The sequence below is a fragment of the Narcine bancroftii genome, chromosome 3 (genome assembly GCF_036971445.1).
Source record: "Narcine bancroftii isolate sNarBan1 chromosome 3, sNarBan1.hap1, whole genome shotgun sequence".
NCBI classification, from domain to species: domain Eukaryota; kingdom Metazoa; phylum Chordata; class Chondrichthyes; order Torpediniformes; family Narcinidae; genus Narcine; species Narcine bancroftii.
The window spans coordinates 30,220,104-30,239,025 of record NC_091471.1 but is presented as its reverse complement, the minus strand read 5'-3'; the positions used below and the strand labels follow the sequence as shown (position 1 = coordinate 30,239,025).

Sequence of the window (18,922 nt, the reverse complement as noted above, 5' to 3'; positions counted from 1 at the left end):
TCCAAGGGAATACTTTGCCGATACCTGGATATTTATTCACCTTGATTCTCTTTAAAATAGCCAATACTACCTCCTCATTAATCTGTGTAAAAATATCCATGACCTCACGACCAGATTTCCTTACTTCAACTGGCTCGATATTCCTTTCCTTACTGAATACTAAAGAAATAAAATAATTTTACATTTTCCCCATCTCTTCTGACTTTTCGCAGAGCCTATGTCTCTGATCCTCAAGGGCCCAATTTTATCCCTCATTATTCTTTTACTTTTAATGTAAATGTAGAAACCTTTTGGATTTATTTATTTTTAACCTTGCCTGCCAAAGCAGCCTCATATCTCCTTTCAGCCTTCCTAATTTTTTTCACCCTCCTTATATTTCCTGCTGGCTATATCTGTTGTACATGTCCCCTCTTCCTCTGAACCAAATTCCCAATATCATTTGAAAACCAAGGCTCCCTATATTTTCTAACCGACTCTGTATTCTCAAAGAAATTCACTTTGAATATACTCCATTTATCTATTACATCCTTGCCTGAAAATAAATTATTCAATCCATCCCCTCTAAATCCTTTTGCATCTCCTCGAAATTAAGAATTCCAATTAAGAATCTCAACCTTTGGCTCAGACCTACACTTCTCCATTATTAACCTAAAACTTTATGATCACTAGACCCAAAGTGTTCCCAAACACACACCTATGTCACCTTACCTATCTTGTTCCCTAATAGGAGATCTAATACTTACCCCACTCGAGTCAATTCATCTACGTATTGATTTAGAAAATACCCTGAACACATTTGACAAACTCCAACCCAACCAGCCCTTTTAGAGTATGGGTGTCCCAGTCAATGTGCGGAAAGTTAAAATCTCCTATAATCACCACCTTACGGATATTACATGTATATGCTATCTCCTTACATACTTGCTCCTCTAATTCTCTCAGCCCATTAATTGGTCTATAATACACTTCCATTAGTGTTTTCATGCCTTCCCATTCCTCAATTCCATTCAAATAGCCTCAATGGACAAGCCCTCCAATCTATCCTACCATAACACTACTGTAATGTTTTCTCTAACAAGCTATGCAACTCCTCCACCTTTTATCCCCGCCCCTCCCTAAAACAACAGAATCCTGGAATATTTAGCAGCCAATCAAGTTTAATTGATGGCTACAATATCATATTTCCATGTATCAATCCATGCTCTAAGCTCATCCAACTTTCTTTCAATGGTCCTTGCATTGAAATATATACACTTGAGAGAATAACCCCCCCACATACACTCCTTTGATTACCATCTACTTTTAACCCCCACCCTCCTTTTCATTAACTTTAACATTCTGGTTCCTCTCTTCCTTCAAATCTTGCTGTTCTTCTACCCTAATCTCAACATTCTCATTCTGATTCCTAAGGCCTGTGGGTCTCAACCATCTTAAAGCCTGCGTGTCGCATCAATTTCAAACCCACGTGCCATCACTGAATTTCTGAAAGTGAAACTTGAACTGCCTTCTGAGAATTGAGTCTTGTGCTATAGTGGCTTGGGTTAGTCCACACAACACACACCAATATATTGCGCATAGAGTTTTAGTTAGATGATTGTATATAAATTTAGTCAAGTTTAGATAAAGTTAGTTAAATTAAATTAGATGTTATGTAATTGTTGATTGATAATTAAAAATATTATTTTAAATATAGCACCATCTGGGCTAATTTTTCAATTGCTTCTGTTGTGTATGCAATAATATCTACATTTATTCTGTCTATCCCCCTCAGAAGTTTAAATATCAAATCTCCCCTTATTCTTCTAGCTCCAGGGCATAGAGTCCTAACATGTTTCACCTTTCCCTGCATCTCACTTCCTGAAGTCCAGCCATCATCCTAGTAAATTTTATCTGCACTCTTTCCATCTTATTTACATCTTTCCTGTAGTTAGGTGATCAAAACTGCACACAACACTCCAAATTTGGCCTCACCAATGTCTTAAACAATTTTAACTTAACATCCCAACTCCTATACTATGAACTCCTATATTTATGGTCAATATGCCAAAAGCACTCTTTACAACTCTATCCACCTGTGACGCCACTTTCAGAAATTATCTATCTGTATTCCCAGATCCCTCTGTTTTACCACATTCCCTACCATGTACGTCCTTCCAAAATGCTATATCTCATAACAGCACCCCATTTGCTCCATGTTGCCTATACCTGTAATACACCTCTCTCTTCTTGCGAACCAGATCCCCAATATCCTTCGAAAACCAAGGTTCCCTATGCCTTCTAACCTTGCCTTTGTTCTTGATAAGCTCTGTTTTCTCAAAATTTCACCCTACCTCGCACATCCTTACCCGAAAACAATTTATCCAATCCACAAATTCTAGATCCTTTCTCATTTCCTCAAAATTGGCCTTTCTCCAGTTTAGAATCTCAACCCAAGGCCCAGACCTAGCCTTCTCCATAATTAACTTGAAACTAATGGCATTATGATCACTGGACCCAAAATGTTCCCCTACACATACTTATGTCACCTGTCAAGTCTCGTTCCCTAATAGGAGATCCAGTATTGCACACTCTCTCTAGTTGGTACCTCTATATATTGATTTAGAGAATTTTCCTTAACACATTTGCCAAACTCCGAGCCATCAACCCGTTTTACAATATGGGAGTCCCAGTCAATATGTGGAAAGTTATAATCCCCTACTATCACAACCTTATGTTTCCTGCAGCTGTCTGCTATTTCTCTACGGATTTGCTTCTCTAATTCTCCCTGACTATTGGTCGGTCTATAATACAATGCCTGATTGTGGTCATACCCTTCATGTTCCTCAGCTCTATCCATATAGCCTCAGTAGACGAGCCCTATGGTCTGTCCTGCCTGGGCACAGCTGTGGAAGCCCAGAACATTGAGCTGCCAGTCCTACCCATCCTGTAACCAAATTTCACTAATGGCCACAGTGTCATAATTCCACATGCCAATCCACGCTCTAAGCTTGTCTGCCTTATTGTTATTGTAAAGAAAGCATGTCAGCACATCTACTTTCTCAGAAGTTTGGAGGTTTGCTATGTTATCAAAAACTTTTGCAAACTTCGACAAATGTGCAGTGAAAAGAGTGCTGACCGGCTGCATCATGGCCAGGTATGGGAGCACTAATACCTCTGAGCTGAAACCCCTGTACGTCACTGGCAAATCTATCCCCTACCATTGAGAAAATCAATATGGAATGCCGTCATTGGAGCGCAGCAGCAATCAACAAGGATCCACACTACTTACGACATGCTCTGATTTGGCTGCTGCCATCAGAAAAGAGGTATAGGTGCCACAAGACTTGTACCACCAGGTTCAGGAACAGTTGTTGCCCTTCCATCATCAGACTCCTAACAACAATCTCAATAAAACTCATTTAATTTGCACATTTTTAAATTACTGAATATTTTTTCTTTTCCTTTAAATTATTTTTATTAATTTTAAACAGTTTTAAATACAATTTTAACAATACAATTTTAAAAATACAATGAAATTCCATTATGAAGTGTTATACATGACTATTAAACAATCAGTATAACAAGTATATATATTGCAAAAATATATCCCTAATCATAGTCCAGGTAATATATTCAAACAAAAGAAAAAAAGGGGAAGAGAGAAAAATCACAATCCTTTCCCTTACCATCACTGTATGATTTACATAGATATATCTATCTATAACTATATATATTTATATGTTTGCTCTTCCTTCTTGATCACATTTCTCTCTTTTGTTTATATATCTTTTCTAGAGTACAGTTTTTTTTGCACAGCCAATCAGTAGAAATTCTGCCTGGCCAGCAAGAAAAGGAATTTCAGGATTGTAAGTGATGTACAAAGTCTGAATTTTGAATACTGGGAAATTGATTAAGAATGAGAGAGAGATGTTGAGCAGGGAAAGGCACAAGGAGCCAATGAGGAAAAGATGCAAGAAAAAAAACAAATCCATACAAATAACACCAACTGCTTGCCCTCATCTACTCTCTGTTACCTCTTCAAAAAAAAATTCTGACAAGTTCGCGAGAAACTATTTTCCATGCACAAAACCATGCTGGCTCATTCTAATTGTCCCATTGCCATCCAAATGTTGCTAGATTTCAGCTCTCAGAATCCTCTCCAGCAGTTTCCTAACCACTGATGTCAGACTAACAAATCTGTAGTTACTGTATATTTCAGCGTATAAGTCAACCCCTTTTTTCTGCCTCATTTTAAGGGTTTTATGATCTATCCAGCGGCGTATCAGTTGACACCCCCCCAAAAAAAGCAAAAAAGCTCATGATGCCGGAGATGGGTCATTGACAGTATATACGTCAATCCCCAATAGATTTTGCGGATTGATCTGGGCTTTGGCTGGAGGTGATCACTATCATTGACGTTCCATCGACACAACGCGGCAAGCAACAAAAATATGAAGCAAGTTCAAAGTAATAGAAATGGCCAAGAAAACCCAACAACTGTGTTGCTGCAAGAAAATTTGATGTGCATGAGAAGTTGGTAAGAGATTGGAGGAAGAAAGAAGAGACTAAGAAAAATACCACAAAGGCAATGTTCTTTGAGGAAAAGAATCACTCATTAGACAGAGTGGGAAAATCACGTTGCAGAATGGGTATGTGAACAGAGGCAAGATTGCTACAGTCACACAAAATAAAATAAGAACATATGCACTGCAATGGGCCAAGTCACATTCAGACCTCAGTGATGATTTTGAGGCTACAGTAGTGTTACGAACTAACAACCCTTTTATTTTGTTTGGGACTAAAGGGACTTTCTTAGCATTAAAACAGGAACAACAATCAAAACTTCACTAGACAGTGGTAAATTCAAAATAATAGCTTTTAATAATCTATCAATAACATAACATTTATTAATTATCTCTAAACCTACTCAACTCTAAATTTAACCCCATTGTATGCATGTGTGTGTGTGTGTGTGTGTGTGTGTGTGTGTGTGTGTGTATGTGTGTATGTGTGTGTCTGTATTGTGATGGAATATTTGGAAATGTTTTAGGGAGATAAATTGGTAAAATTAGAGTACGTTACATGGATACACACATTTTAAAGCAGATCTTATTTGAAATGCTGAAGAATTCATATTCAGTGACTTTACAGAAACTATGGAGAATGCTATGCACAATTGACACGTAGGTGCTAATTGAAATGATGTCATGGACATCTGTGTTGGATATTTTTACAAGGCTTCTGACCTCTCTGCAAAGTGCTCACTAAAAGGTAATTGAGAGGTTTGTTTACCTAAAACAACAGATGGGACCAGAAGATTAACTCCTATTGTTTGCTGGAGAAGGTGGGGGGGGGGGGGGTTTGCAAGTGAGAGAGAGAAGGACATGTGGCTGGCAATTGGAATCTGAGAGAGAGAGAGAGAGAGAGAGAGAGAGAGAGAGAGAGAGAGAGAGAGAGAGAGAGACACACACACACACACACAGACTGAATAGTGTCAGCCAGGAGAAGTTTGTTGGAACTGAAACAGAAGCTTCAGAGTGGCGGATGGCTGGAAGTGCTATCTGTCTGATGTTTCTCTTGGAATAAGTGGAACAGAAAGGAACTTTGAAGTAGCCTGAAAGAAAGAGCAAGTTTCATCAGCTCAGTTGTGGAAATCTCTCTCTGCAAACCTACAAGAAACTTCCTGAGCAGTAAACTTTGACCTTTCGAGCACCAAATCCTGGTGAACTTCGTATGTTAAATTCTGTGCATAGTATAAGAACTGCCTGCAACCAGTGAACTTGGAAGAATGAGAAGTGAGATTGAACTGTGAACCAAAGGAACTTTTCTTAAATTTACACACACATTACATACACGTGTACTTAGAATTAGAAGGGGGTTAAGTTGGGTTATTTAAGTTAATAAAAATAAGTTAAAGTTTGATTCTGTTTTCATGTTTAAAGATCATTAAAAACAACTTTTGTTTAGTAACTACTTGTTGTGATGAATGTCTATTGCTGCTAGGTTTTGGGGTCCTTTGGGCTCATGACAATATATATATATAATTAAAGTCCCACTCTGAAAAGTCAATCTTTAAAAGTTCAGCATCATTTTAATTTTGCTTGAAGGTCTTAAATTCTCAGTTCAGAAATAATTATAAAGCGCTTTTGAACATTATATCTTCATGCCTCTTTACTCATAATGTGGCTATTTTCTTCCACGATTAATTCACAAATTCAGACAAGGGTTAAACAAATTTGGTTATCTTCCATGATGAAGTCACAAACCAGTCAAGGGTTAAATGAAGTCATACAAAAATAGACCCAGTAGAAATCTGTCCTCTTTTCCAAAGAGACAGCAAAATGGTCTTATTTCAAAAGCCACTGATTCTGTGTTCCTCTTTTCCCATGAGTACACACAATAACAGCACCAATTCTGGTTACTGTAACTCAACCCTGTCTTTCACAAGGTTTCAACCCCTGTGTCACAATGGTTTTGACTTTTGTCTTCTCCAAACTAAACTCTTCCAAACCTGAACTCAAAATGTCTGAATTCAGTAATATATTTCTCCAAATCATGTAATTGTTACATCACTGCCAAGGTGAGTCCCAATTCTTGGAAACCACATGACCATCAGTTTTATTTCTACCAAAATTCTGCTCCTTTTTCAAAACCATTTCATATCCATAACAACATCTGACATCATCTCTGTTCAAGAGGTTTATGTGGTTTTGATTAAAAACGGGTGGCTTCTTTTAGCAGTCCTTGAATAATTAAGACCCACTTGAAATCTATTAGTTCTGTCTGTCCAAGGCGCTCCAACTCCGAGAAGTACTTCCTGAGTACAATGGTGAATCTGTAAATGTACTGTGTCCTGTGTGTGACCCTGTACCAGCCCACAACTAACTTAGAATATAGATTCTATTTTATATATGAGAAATAGTTTAACATTAAATTAAAGATCAGCATAAATCTGTTACAGGAGACTAGTGCAATCGTTTCATGCACAGGAAAATTCTGGTATTACCCCAAACAACAAAAAATGCACAGAAATTACCAAAAGATCTTGATCATAAAGTTAGAAGTTTTCACCAGTTTATTACACGGAACTGGTAGAAACACCAGTTTGCATTGACAAATATCGGAAACATGGACAAAATCCCCATGAATTTCAACATGATAGGCAACAGAACAGTGGAATGGAAAGTTGTTAAAACTGTGCAAACCAGAAAGCCACAAAAGGATCAGGTTTACCGTGGTATTATCGTGCATGGCCAACGGGACAAAGTTAGACCCATGGAAATCTTCAAACGCAAAATTAAACAGAAAATGAAATTCCCTGCAGGTATTTTTGTACATTTTCATCAAAATGTGCGAATCAGGTGGCCAGGTGATTTATGCAAAGACGGAGTTTGCTGGTCTGGGATATGTTACGCAGCCATTTAACTGAGAACACTAAAAGTAGATGGACATAATACTTATATGGCAGTTATCCCGGGTGGTTTGATGTTTCTATTTCAACCTCTCAATGTCTGCTTGAACAAGCCATTCAAAGTGCAGAAAAGTTTGATAAGCTGTGTAAATTCATGCTCAAGACATGGGACAAAGTTAAAGTAGAAATTGTGAAAAACTTGGTGTCTCTTGTGCAATTAATGGCACAGAAGATGATTTATTGTGGGACACTGACAATGAAGCTGAAACCGCCTCATCAAATTGAGACTGGGACCCATATGATGACTGTTTAAACGGTGAGAGTATAGATGTGCTTGCTGCCATCTTTGCTTCAGGCAATGATAGCGAGTGATTTTGAAGGATTCTCCATTGGTTATTGTTTTCAGACAATGATAATGATTTTGAAGGGCTCTTATTGTGTTGTTTTCAATAAAAATCTCAATGGAAATCTGTTGCAGTCGGGTTTATTTTGGCTTTTCAAGGGTCGACTCGTATGACCGATCAGCGCAGATTGGATTTTGAGCTGAATTTAAGGACTCAAAAGTATATCTGGTGTATAAGTTGATCCCCATTTTTGGAGAGTTTTTTTGGGGGTTTCATGACTCGACTTATACACTAAAATATATGAATATATTATGTGAAATATATAAATGTATTATCCTTATAGCTTTTTAAATAACAGCACCCCATTTGCCATCCTCTCGTCCTCTGACCCTGATCTGGATCTCATGATCAAAAATTACTAACACCTCTTTGCTACTGATGCAGACAAGCCTTTGGCTATATTTAGTTACTTCTCACTCTTGCTTGTCCTACCTCGGGAAGCAACCTTCCCTTCTGTACTAACTGTCCATGCATCAAATCTTCCACTCTCACTGGCATGCAGTACTGGTAGTAATCCAGAGATTGTCACCTTGGAAGCCTTTCTGTTTGAACCTACTTTTTTCAAAACTCCCTGTACAGTATTCATTTTGCAGGCCCTCACCCAATTATTTAGATTATGGAACTTTGTGGCAGTTTGCAAATTATACGAAGGTTGGAGCAGGTACTATTGAAGAATCAGGGAGACTGCAGAAGGGCCTGGATTAGATGAACGGGTAGAGAAATGGCAAATTAAATACAAAGTTGTAAAATGTACAGTCAAGCATTTTGACAGAGGAAATAAATGGGTATATTATTTTTGAAATGGGAAAAAAACTGAAAATTTCCAGATGCAAAGGGACATGCAGGTCTTCGTGCAGGATATCCTTAAATAAACTCGCATGTTGAGTCGGTGGTGAAAAAGGCAAATGCAATGCTGACATTCATTTCAAAAGGAATAGAATACAAGAGCAGGGATATGATGTTGAGACTTCATAAGGTATGCTGGAGACCTCACTTGGAGTATTGCAAGCAGTTTTGGGCTCCTCATTTAAGAAAGGATGAGCTAATGCTAGAGAGGATACAGAAGAGGTGCATAAGGAATGAAAGGGTAGTACATTTGAAGGCTCTTGGGCTGTACTCGTTGGAATTTAGGAGAATGAGGGTGGATCTCATTTAAACATTTCGAATGCTGAAAGGCATGGACACAGTAGAAAGGTCCAGAACAAGAGGGCATGACTTCAGGATTGAAGGGCATCCACTTGGAACAAAGATGCAGAGTAGCTTCTTTACACAGAAGGTGGTGAATCTGAGGAATTTGTTGCCACACGTGGTTGTGGAGCCCAAATCATTGGGTGAGATTGATCAGGTTCTTGATTGGCCAAGGCATCAAAGTTTATGGTGAGAGAGCCAGGCAGTGCGGCTGACCAGGAAAATGGATCAGCTCGTGATTGAATGGCAGGGCAGAGTCGATGGGTTGAATAATTTAATTTTGCTCTTATGTTTTAGTTTTCCCTACCTATATCCTTGGTATAAACTTAAACCACAATTTCTGGTTACTCTCTCTCTTTTTTAAGAACTCAAGGAACTTGACCTGAGACATCCTGACTCTGGCACCCATAGAACATTATATCACAGAAACAGGCCCTTTCCCAGACCATATCCCTCAATACACATCCCGTCCACACACCTGTCCAAATTTTTATTAAATATCAAAATTGAGGCTGCATTTACCAATTCAGCTGGCAGCTCGTTACACACTCTCAGCATGAAGAAATTTCCCATAATGTTCTCTTTAAACTTTTCCCCTTTCACCCTTAACCCATGACCTCTGGTTTGCATCTCACTAACCTCAGTGGAAAAAGACTGCTTGCATTTACTCAACATCCATCGTAATTTTGTACACGTGTATGAAATCTCTCATCATTCTTCTGTGCTCCAGGGAATAAAGTCCAAAACTATGGCCTTTTCCTGTAACTCTTCTTCAGGTCCTGGCAATATCCTCGTATATCTCCTCTGCAGTCTTTTAACCTTATTGATATCTTCCTGTAGTTAGGTGATCAAAACTGCACACAATACTCCATTGCCTTCTAAAACTTTACCAAAACTTCCCAACTCCTAAACTCAATATTTTTGGCCAATATGCCAAAAGATCTCTTTACAACCCTATCTGCCTGTGATGCCACTTTCAAGGAATTATTTATCTATATTTGTAGATCCCTCTATTCCAGTAGTTCCCAACCTTTTTCTTCCAACTCACACTGGCATGCAGTACTGGTAGTAATCCCTATGCCATTGGTGCTCTGTGAATAGTAAAGGATTGCTTAAGGTGGTATGTGATTGGGAAGGGAAGGTTGAGAATCACTGCTCTAGGCCCAATTGTTACTGAAATATTTTGCTTGAGAAAAATTGTCATTGGCCTTTAGAGTTATGAAACCATGCACATAACAAGTCAATTAGGCACGATTAAAACAGTGGTTTTCAAATTTATTTCTTTCCATCCACCTTAAGCAATCCTTTACTAATCACAAAGCACCTATGGCATAGGGAATACTTAAAATGGTATGTGAATTGGAAGAAAAAGGTTGGGAACCACTGCTCTATTCAATCACACTTCTCAGTGCCCTACTATTTACTGTGTATGTCCTTTCTTGGTTGTCCTTCCAAAATTCAACACAGACTTGTCTGCATTAAATTCCATCTGCCATTCTGCAACCCCTTTTTCCAGCTGGTCCAGATGCCTCTGCAAGTTTTGAAACCCTTCTTCGCTATCCGCATTGCCCCAATTGCCACAGTAAACTTGCTGATTCAATTTACCACATTATAATCCAGATCCTTGATATAGATGACAAACAACAGTGGACCCAGCACTGATCCTTGAAGTACACCACTAGTCAAGAGGCAATTATCCACTATCATTATCTGGCTTCTCCCATAAAGCCGATGTCAAATCCAATTGACTACCTCACCATGAACAACAGGCAATTGAATCTTTTTGACTAATCTCCCATGCAGGAACCTGTCAAAACTCTTACTAAAGTCCATGTAGACAACATCCATGGTCTTTCCTTCATCATCTTTTCTAGCAATCTCCTCAAAGAAATCTATAAGATCAGTTAAACACAACCTTCTGTGCAGTCCCTGTCTATCCAAATACTTGTATAACCGATCTCTTCATGCACCTTCCAATAACCTGCCACTACTAACATCAGGCTCATCGGCCTGTAATATCCTGGATCATTTATTCAGCCTTTTTCAAGCAACTGAACAACATGGTCTGTATCGATAATTATGATGCCCTAAATAAATCATTTGATCTCAGTTATGACTGTTTCAAGGTGACAATTCATAATTGAAAAACCATTTATTAATTATTAATGACATTGTTACCAATGATATTAAACATTTGGCAGACTAATGGTTATATTACAATAACACACGGACAGTTTTTATGGGAAATATCCACATTTGTTATCTCCAGAGGATAACTTACAACTGCTGTTAAAGTTCATTATTATTGCCTATGAACCCTTCTCCATTAACAATGGCGTGAAGCAAGGCTGTGTTCTCGCACCAACCCTCTTTTCAATCTTCTTCAGCATGATGCTGAACCAAGCCATGAAAGACCCCAACAATGAAGACGCTGTTTACATCCGGTACCGCACGGATGGCAGTCTCTTCAATCTGAGGCGCCTGCAAGCTCACACCAAGACACAAGAGAAACTTGTCCGTGAACTACTCTTTGCAGTTGATGCCGCTTTAGTTGCCCATTCAGAGCCAGCTCTTCAGCGCTTGACGTCCTGCTTTGCGGAAACTGCCAAAATGTTTGGCCTGGAAGTCAGCCTGAAGAAAACTGAGGTCCTCCATCAGCCAGCTCCCCACCATGACTACCAGCCCCCCCACATCTCCATCGGGCACACAAAACTCAAAACGGTCAACCAGTTTACCTATCTCGGCTGCACCATTTCATCAGATGCAAGGATCGACAATGAGATAGACAACAGACTCGCCAAGGCAAATAGCGCCTTTGGAAGACTACACAAAAGAGTCTGGAAAAACAACCAACTGAAAAACCTCACAAAGATAAGCGTATACAGAGCCGTTGTCATACCCACACTCCTGTTCGGCTCCGAATCATGGGTCCTCTACCGGCACCACCTACGGCTCCTAGAACGCTTCCACCAGCGTTGTCTCCGCTCCATCCTCAACATCCATTGGAGCGCTTACACCCCTAACGTCGAGGTACTCGAGATGGCAGAGGTCGACAGCATTGAGTCCACGCTGCTGAAGATCCAGCTGCGCTGGATGGGTCACGTCTCCAGAATGGAGGACCATCGCCTTCCCAAGATCATATTATATGGCGAGCTCTCCACTGGCCACCGTTACAGAGGTGCACCAAAGAAAAGGTACAAGGACTGCCTAAAGAAATCTCTTAGTGCCTGCCACATTGACCACCGCCAGTGGGCTGATAACGCCTCAAACCGTGCATCTTGGCGCCTCACAGTTTGGCGGGCAGCAGCCTCCTTTGAAGAAGACCGCAGAGCCCACCTCACTGACAAAAGGCAAAGGAGGAAAAACCCAACACCCAACCCCAAACAACCAATTTTCCCTTGCAACCGCTGCAATCGTGTCTGCCTGTCCCGCATCGGACTTGTCAGCCACAAACGAGCCTGCAGCTGACGTGGACTTTTTACCCCCTCCATAAATCTTCGTCCGCGAAGCCAAGCCAAAGAAAAGAAAGTAGTGGTTTTAAAACTGCACCCCTAAACTCACATACCACCTAAAGCAGTCCCTATGCCATAAGTTCTCTGTGATTAGTAATGGATTGTATAAATGGTATGTGAGTTTGGGGGGGGGGGGCGGGGGGTGGGAAGAGTTTGATAACTACTGATATAAAGCAAGCTTGCTGTTGAAACTAAAATAGCTCAAATCTTTTAACATCGTTATCTTCAGCATTTTTAATTCGACTTAGGATATTTTTGAATGCAAAACCAGAATCAGACAATTCTGGCACATCAAGTCTGTGATTATACAGTGATCACTCAGGCCTTTCCCCTGCATGTATTCTTTCATAAAGCCAGTTACCTTCAATGCAACATTTGATTTTACTCCCACCATTCATTCAGTTCCAAACTACTCCAAAAAAATGCATTTTATTTGCATTTCTTTATATATGGAATTGTTTTTCGCCTTTAAAATGTTGAAACTTTTTCTAAGAATTATTTAAACCAGACACACTTGTACATTTCCAGCATATCTTTTCTTCACCTTCTTTAATCCATGGGGAACTATATGATTTATCCTTTGTAATCTCATAGCTGAAATACCACATTCTATTAAATCTTTGCAGTACTCTCTGCACCTACACATCTTCCCTGAAGCATAGCAACCAGAGCTGAACAAAATGCCACGCACGTAGCCAAATTTGTTTCCAATGAAGATTCAATGTAACTTCTCTACTTTTGAATTATATTCCTGCAATTACAAAATTCAGGATTCCATACATTTTATTAACAAATCTTTCAATGGGAGATTGAGTTGAGAATACTAAGTAATTGTTGTAATTTTCAAAATAGCAACCAAAAATTGTGTTAATCTAAGCAATTAAGAGAGACATTGCCCCAGGAGAGAGAAGACGGCACTAAATAATTTAAAAAAAACAATTGGTACTGGCAGTGGCTTATTAACTTCATTGAAAACCACCTATAGCAATGAATAAAATGCAGGCAGGTTTTTACAGATCTGCCTTGTCGAGAAGGGCTGGTCTGAGGTCCAAGTGCAGTTTTTGTGAGGAAGGCAAGCTGCACAAAAGCAAGGTTTTCCTTTTTTCCTTAGTCAGCCAACCCCCCACCCCCCCAAAGGGCAGTCATGGCAGTCAGTTAAGAGGTATTTAGTCAGGGGAATGGTTGACTTCCAAGAGGTCAGTGCAGGAGTCTCCCCTCTGCTATCCACTCTCTCAAACATATTATGAAAACTTCTGACACTGTCAGCCTGGCCTGGCCCGTGATACTGCATACCTCTGCTGTGTAGTAATGCAAATCAAGGACTAGGCTAGAATATTGACAAGAGGCACAGACAGGCAACTATGTCACAGTAAAAGGAAAAGAATACAAGATCAGGCTCTCTCTAGAAGGCACTGGCGAGACCTCACTTGATGTATTGTGAGCAATTTTGGGCTCTTTTTTTAAGAAAGGATATGCTGATGGTGGAGAGGGTACAAAGGAGGTTATTATACAAGGATGGTTTAATAGCTCTTGGCCTGTATTTGTTGGAATTCAGGAGAATGAGGTAGATCTCACTGAGATATTTCTAACGTTAAAAGGCATGGACAGAGTAAATACAGAAAGGTTGTTTCCCCATGGTGGAGAATATACGACAAAGGATTAAAAGGTGTTCACGTATGACAGAGAGGCATAGGAATTTATTCAGCCAGAGGGTATCAAGAAAGACAATGAGTCAGCACACAGGAGGGAGATTGAACAACAACTTTGCACTCAGTGTCACCAAAACTAAGGAGCTGATTGCTGACTTGAGGAAGGAAAAGCTCGAGGTTTACAATCCAATGATCATTGGGGGATCAGAGGTGGAGAGGGTGAGTTCTTGGGAGTCACTATCTCGACAGATCTTTCCTGGACCCAACACACTAATGGCATCGTGAAGAAAGCACAACAGTGTCTCTACTTCCTCAGAGGTTGTGGAGGTTTGGTATGACACCAGAAACCCTGGCAAATTTCTACAGATGTGTGGTGGAAGGTGTGCTGACCGGTTACGTCATGGCCTGGTAATACCTGAGGATAAAGCCTTCCAAAAAGTAGTGGACACAGCCCAAAACATTATAGGCAAAACCTACCCACTATCGAGAACATCTACAGGGAACATTGCCGTTGGAGAACAGCAGCAATCATCAAGGACCCACACCACTCAGCACACACTCCCACTGCAGCCATCAGGAAAGAGGTCTAGGTGCCACAAGACTCACCCCACCTGGTTCAGGAATAGCTGCTACCCTCCACCATCAGACTCCTCAACAACAAACTCAATCAAGGACTCATTGAAGGACTTTTACTTGTGCACTTTATTGATTTTTTTTGCATTCTTTCTGTACTGCACAGTTTGTTTACATTTGTTATCCGTTTACATTTCTTTATTTCTTTATCTGTGTAGTTTTTTTTGCACTACCAATAAGTGGTAATTCTGTCTTGCCTGCAGAAAAAAAAACAATCTCAGGGTTGTAGGTGATGTCATGAATATACTCTGACAATAAATATGAAATATTAATCCAAAGGGTTTCTATAGGTACATTAAAAGTAAAAGATTAGTGATGGATAAAATTGGACCCCTTGTAGATAGCGAGGGTAGGCTGAGTGAGAAGTCAGAGGAAATGGGGGAAATTTTGAATGATTTCTTTGCCTCACTAGGGAAAAAAATACTGAACCAGTTGAAGTAAAGAAAAATAGTGGGGAGGTCATGAAGCATATAAGGATAACCGAGGAGGTAGTGATGGCTGTGTTGAAAAAGATAAAGGTGGATAAATCTCCGGGACCGGACAAAATATTCCCAAGGACACTTAGGGAGGCTTGTGGACAGATAGTGGGGCCATTAACAGAGATATTTAGGATGTCACTGGCCACGGGGGTAGTGCCAAATGATTGGAGGGTGGCGCATGTGGTTCCGCTGTTTAAGAAAGGGTCCAAATGTAAACCTGGGAATTATAGGCCCGTGAGTCTGACATCTGTGGTGGGCAAGTTGATGGAAAATGTTCTGAGGGATGGTATTTACAAATATTTGGAGGTACAGGGAGTAATCAGCATGGTTTTGTCAGGGGTAGATCATGCTTGACAAATCTGATTGAGTTTTTCAAGGGGGTTACAAAAAAGATTGATGAAGGGAAAGCTGTGGATGTTGTCTATTTGGACTTTAGTAAAGCTTTTGACAAAGTTCCCCACAGAAGGTTAGGAAAAAAGGTGGAGGCATTAGGTATAAATAAGGAGGTAGTGCAATGGATTCAGCAATGGTTGGATGGGAGGTGTCAGAGAGTAGTGGTGGAAAATTGTTTGTCCAATTGGAGGCCGGTGACTAGTGGAGTTCCTCAGGGATCGGTCCTCGGTCACTATTGTTTGTTATATATATTAACGATCTGGAAGCAGGGGTGGAGAATTGGATAAGCAAGTTTGCGGATGATACAAAGATTGGTGGTGTGGTGGACAGTGAGGAAGATTACCGTAGATTAAAAGGTGATTTAGGAAGGCTGGAGGTGTGGGCTGAGAAATGGCTGATAGAATTTAATTCAGATAAGTGTGAGGTGTTACATTTTGGAAAGGCAAATAAATAGGTCATATGCATTAAATGGTAGGCTATTGAGATGCGCAGAGCAACAAAGGGATTTAGGAGTGATGGTAAATAGTACCCTCAAGGCTGATACTCAGGTAGATGGTGTGGTGAAGAAGGCATTTGGAATGTTGGCCTTCATAAGTCGGAGTATTGAATTCAAGAGTAGGAAGGTTATGATGAAATTGTACAAGGCATTGGTGAGGCCAAATTTGGAGTACTGTGTACAGTTTTGGTCACCAAATTATAGGAAAGATATAAACAAAATAGAGAGAGTACAGAGAAGGTTCACAAGAATGTTGACAGAATTTCAAGGTTTGAGTTACTGGGAAAGGTTGTTCAGACTAGGGCTTTTTTCTCTGGAGCATAGAAAATTGAGGGGGACTTGATAGAGGTGTTTAGGATTTTAAAAGGGACAGACAGAGTAAATGTGGATAGGCTTTTTCAATTAAGAGTGTGGGAGATTCAAACTAGAGGGCATGGTTTAAGATTGAAGGGGGAAAATTATAAAGGGAACATGAGGGGAAATTTCTTTACGCAAAGGGTGGTAGGGATGTGGAACAAGATTCCGGCAGACGTAGTTGAGGCGGGATCATTGGTTACATTTAAGGATAGACTGGATAGTTACATGGAGAGGAGAGGACTGGAAGGGTATGGACCGGGTGCTGGTCAGTGGGTCTAGGAGGGTGGGAATTTGTTACGGCATGGACTAGTAGGGCCGAACTGGCCTGTTCTGTGCTGTAAGTGGTTATATGGTAGAAGTTGTTGCCACAGGTGGTTATACATTGCATGTATTTAAGGCAGAGATTGATAGATTGTTCATGATTAGATTGTTATGGGGAGAAGGGCAGTTAGTGGCCTGAGCGGGAAAATGAATCAGCTTATGATTGAATGGAAGGGCAGACTTCATAGGCTGAATAGTCTATTTCTGCTTCTTTGCCTTATGGCATTTTAAAGAGACTACATGATGGAATGTTTCCTCCTTGCTGGCAGGGTAAAGGATGTCTCAGAGCAGGCACAAGACATTCTGAAAGGGAGGGTGAGCAACCAGTGTAAAGGTTAAAATCTTGTGCTTTTCATTCTTAGTTAATTTTGTGCATGTCTCTTTAAGAAATGCTATTGTTTGTAGTGTTACCATAGTGACTATGGTGTAATATGTCATAATATCCATGCAGACTAAGAGCTTGAATCGCATTCTTTGGCGAACTATGAAGGGAATGTGCTTGAGATAATTTTCTTTGAATTAGTCTTATTTCTTCTTGTTTATCTCTTTGAAGTTAAATATCATTATATCTTTAAATACAGATTATACTTTGTTTATTCATTGTTATTAAAAATCTTAATGTGAAGTTATGCAAATGTTTATCTGTTTTATCACCATATTAAAGCTACATCGACAAAGTTTGGTTTATTGGATTAATAAGATAGCAATTCAGAATATCATCCCCAAGTTTCCTTGAAGATGACATGTTTTGAAATTAGGAATACTAGAACCTGGAAAGTGTCATCTGTAACCAGAGGTCATGATCCATTTTGACACCAATGATGCTGGGAGGAAGAGAGATGACATCGAACAAAGGGAATTAGATTAAAAATGAAAAGACAGGGCCTCAAGGGTTGTAATATCAGGATTACTCCATGACACAAGGGAACAAAACAAAAAAACAACTAAAGTAGTCATGTCTAAAGGGGAGGTGTAAAGGCTTCAGAAATATTGGCCCTATTTTAAAGAAAGATGGGACTTGTATAAAGGCAGTTTGCACCTGAACTGGAGGGCATCATATCCTGTCGGGTGTTGCTCATGTGACTCAAAGATTTAAACTAATCTGGCTGGGGTAATGACTGTAGTGGAATAGGAAACAGCAGATGAGAAATCAGAGGCTAATTTAGACGAAAAAGTGAGCATGTTCAGACAAGCAGGTGCAAGTCAGACAAAGAGGACAGATTTGAACAGCATTTATTTTGACATAAGCAGCCTGACAAATAAGCTCAAGGCATGGAATGGCACATAGGACTGGTATACTTCTGCCAGAGCAGAAATATGGCTGAAAGAGGGATAGGACTGGAAGTTCAATGTTCCAACCTACACATGATCAATGAAAAGGGATGATCATTTGAACTGGGTTGTATCACAGGATCCTCAATAATCAGTAGTTATTAGAGTCAGAATGTAGATTAAATATTGCAGCTGGGTGTAGGTTTGTTATAAGAAGCGATTTCAACTTCCCTAAATTAACTTGTTGCTGCTCGTGTCCCAGATATCCTAAAGTGGGAGGGACAGGAGCCAGAGGTCGTGGTACATGTAGGTACCAATGACATAGGGAGAATTAGAGAAGAGGTCCTAAAAAGTGAGTACAGGCAGTTAGGTAGGGAGTTAAAAAGAAGGACCGCAAAGGGGGTAATCTCTGGATTACTCCCTGTGCCACGTGACAGTGTGAATAGAAATAGAATGAGGTGGAGGATTAACACGTGGCTGAAGGGGTGGAGTAAGGGGCAGGGTTTTAAGTTTCTGGATAACTGGGACCTTTTTTGGGGGAGATGTGACCTGTACAGTAAGGACGGGTTACACTTAAATCCCAGGGGGACCAGAATCCTGGCAGAGGTATTTGCTAGGGCTACTCAGGATCCTTTAAACTAGAATGGTTGGGGGGAGGGAACAAAATAGTACAGAGCAGTAAGGAGAAGGTTAGAATGCAAACAATGAAAGTTTGTAGTAAGTATTTGAATATGGATGGGCAGGTGATAGAGAAGGGAAATGCTCTGGAAGAAGATGAAGGGCAATTGTCAGGAAAAGTAAATAATGTTGTTCTTAAAGATGAGGGAA

At 40.0% G+C, this 18,922-nt stretch overlaps 1 protein-coding gene across 6 annotated transcripts in view; it reads right to left on the bottom strand.

Annotated features, from left to right (window-relative positions):
* Positions 1–18,922, bottom strand: part of maea (macrophage erythroblast attacher, E3 ubiquitin ligase) — a 123,831-nt gene that overhangs the window by 42,627 nt on the left and 62,282 nt on the right. The gene's annotated exons all lie outside the window — the stretch shown is intronic.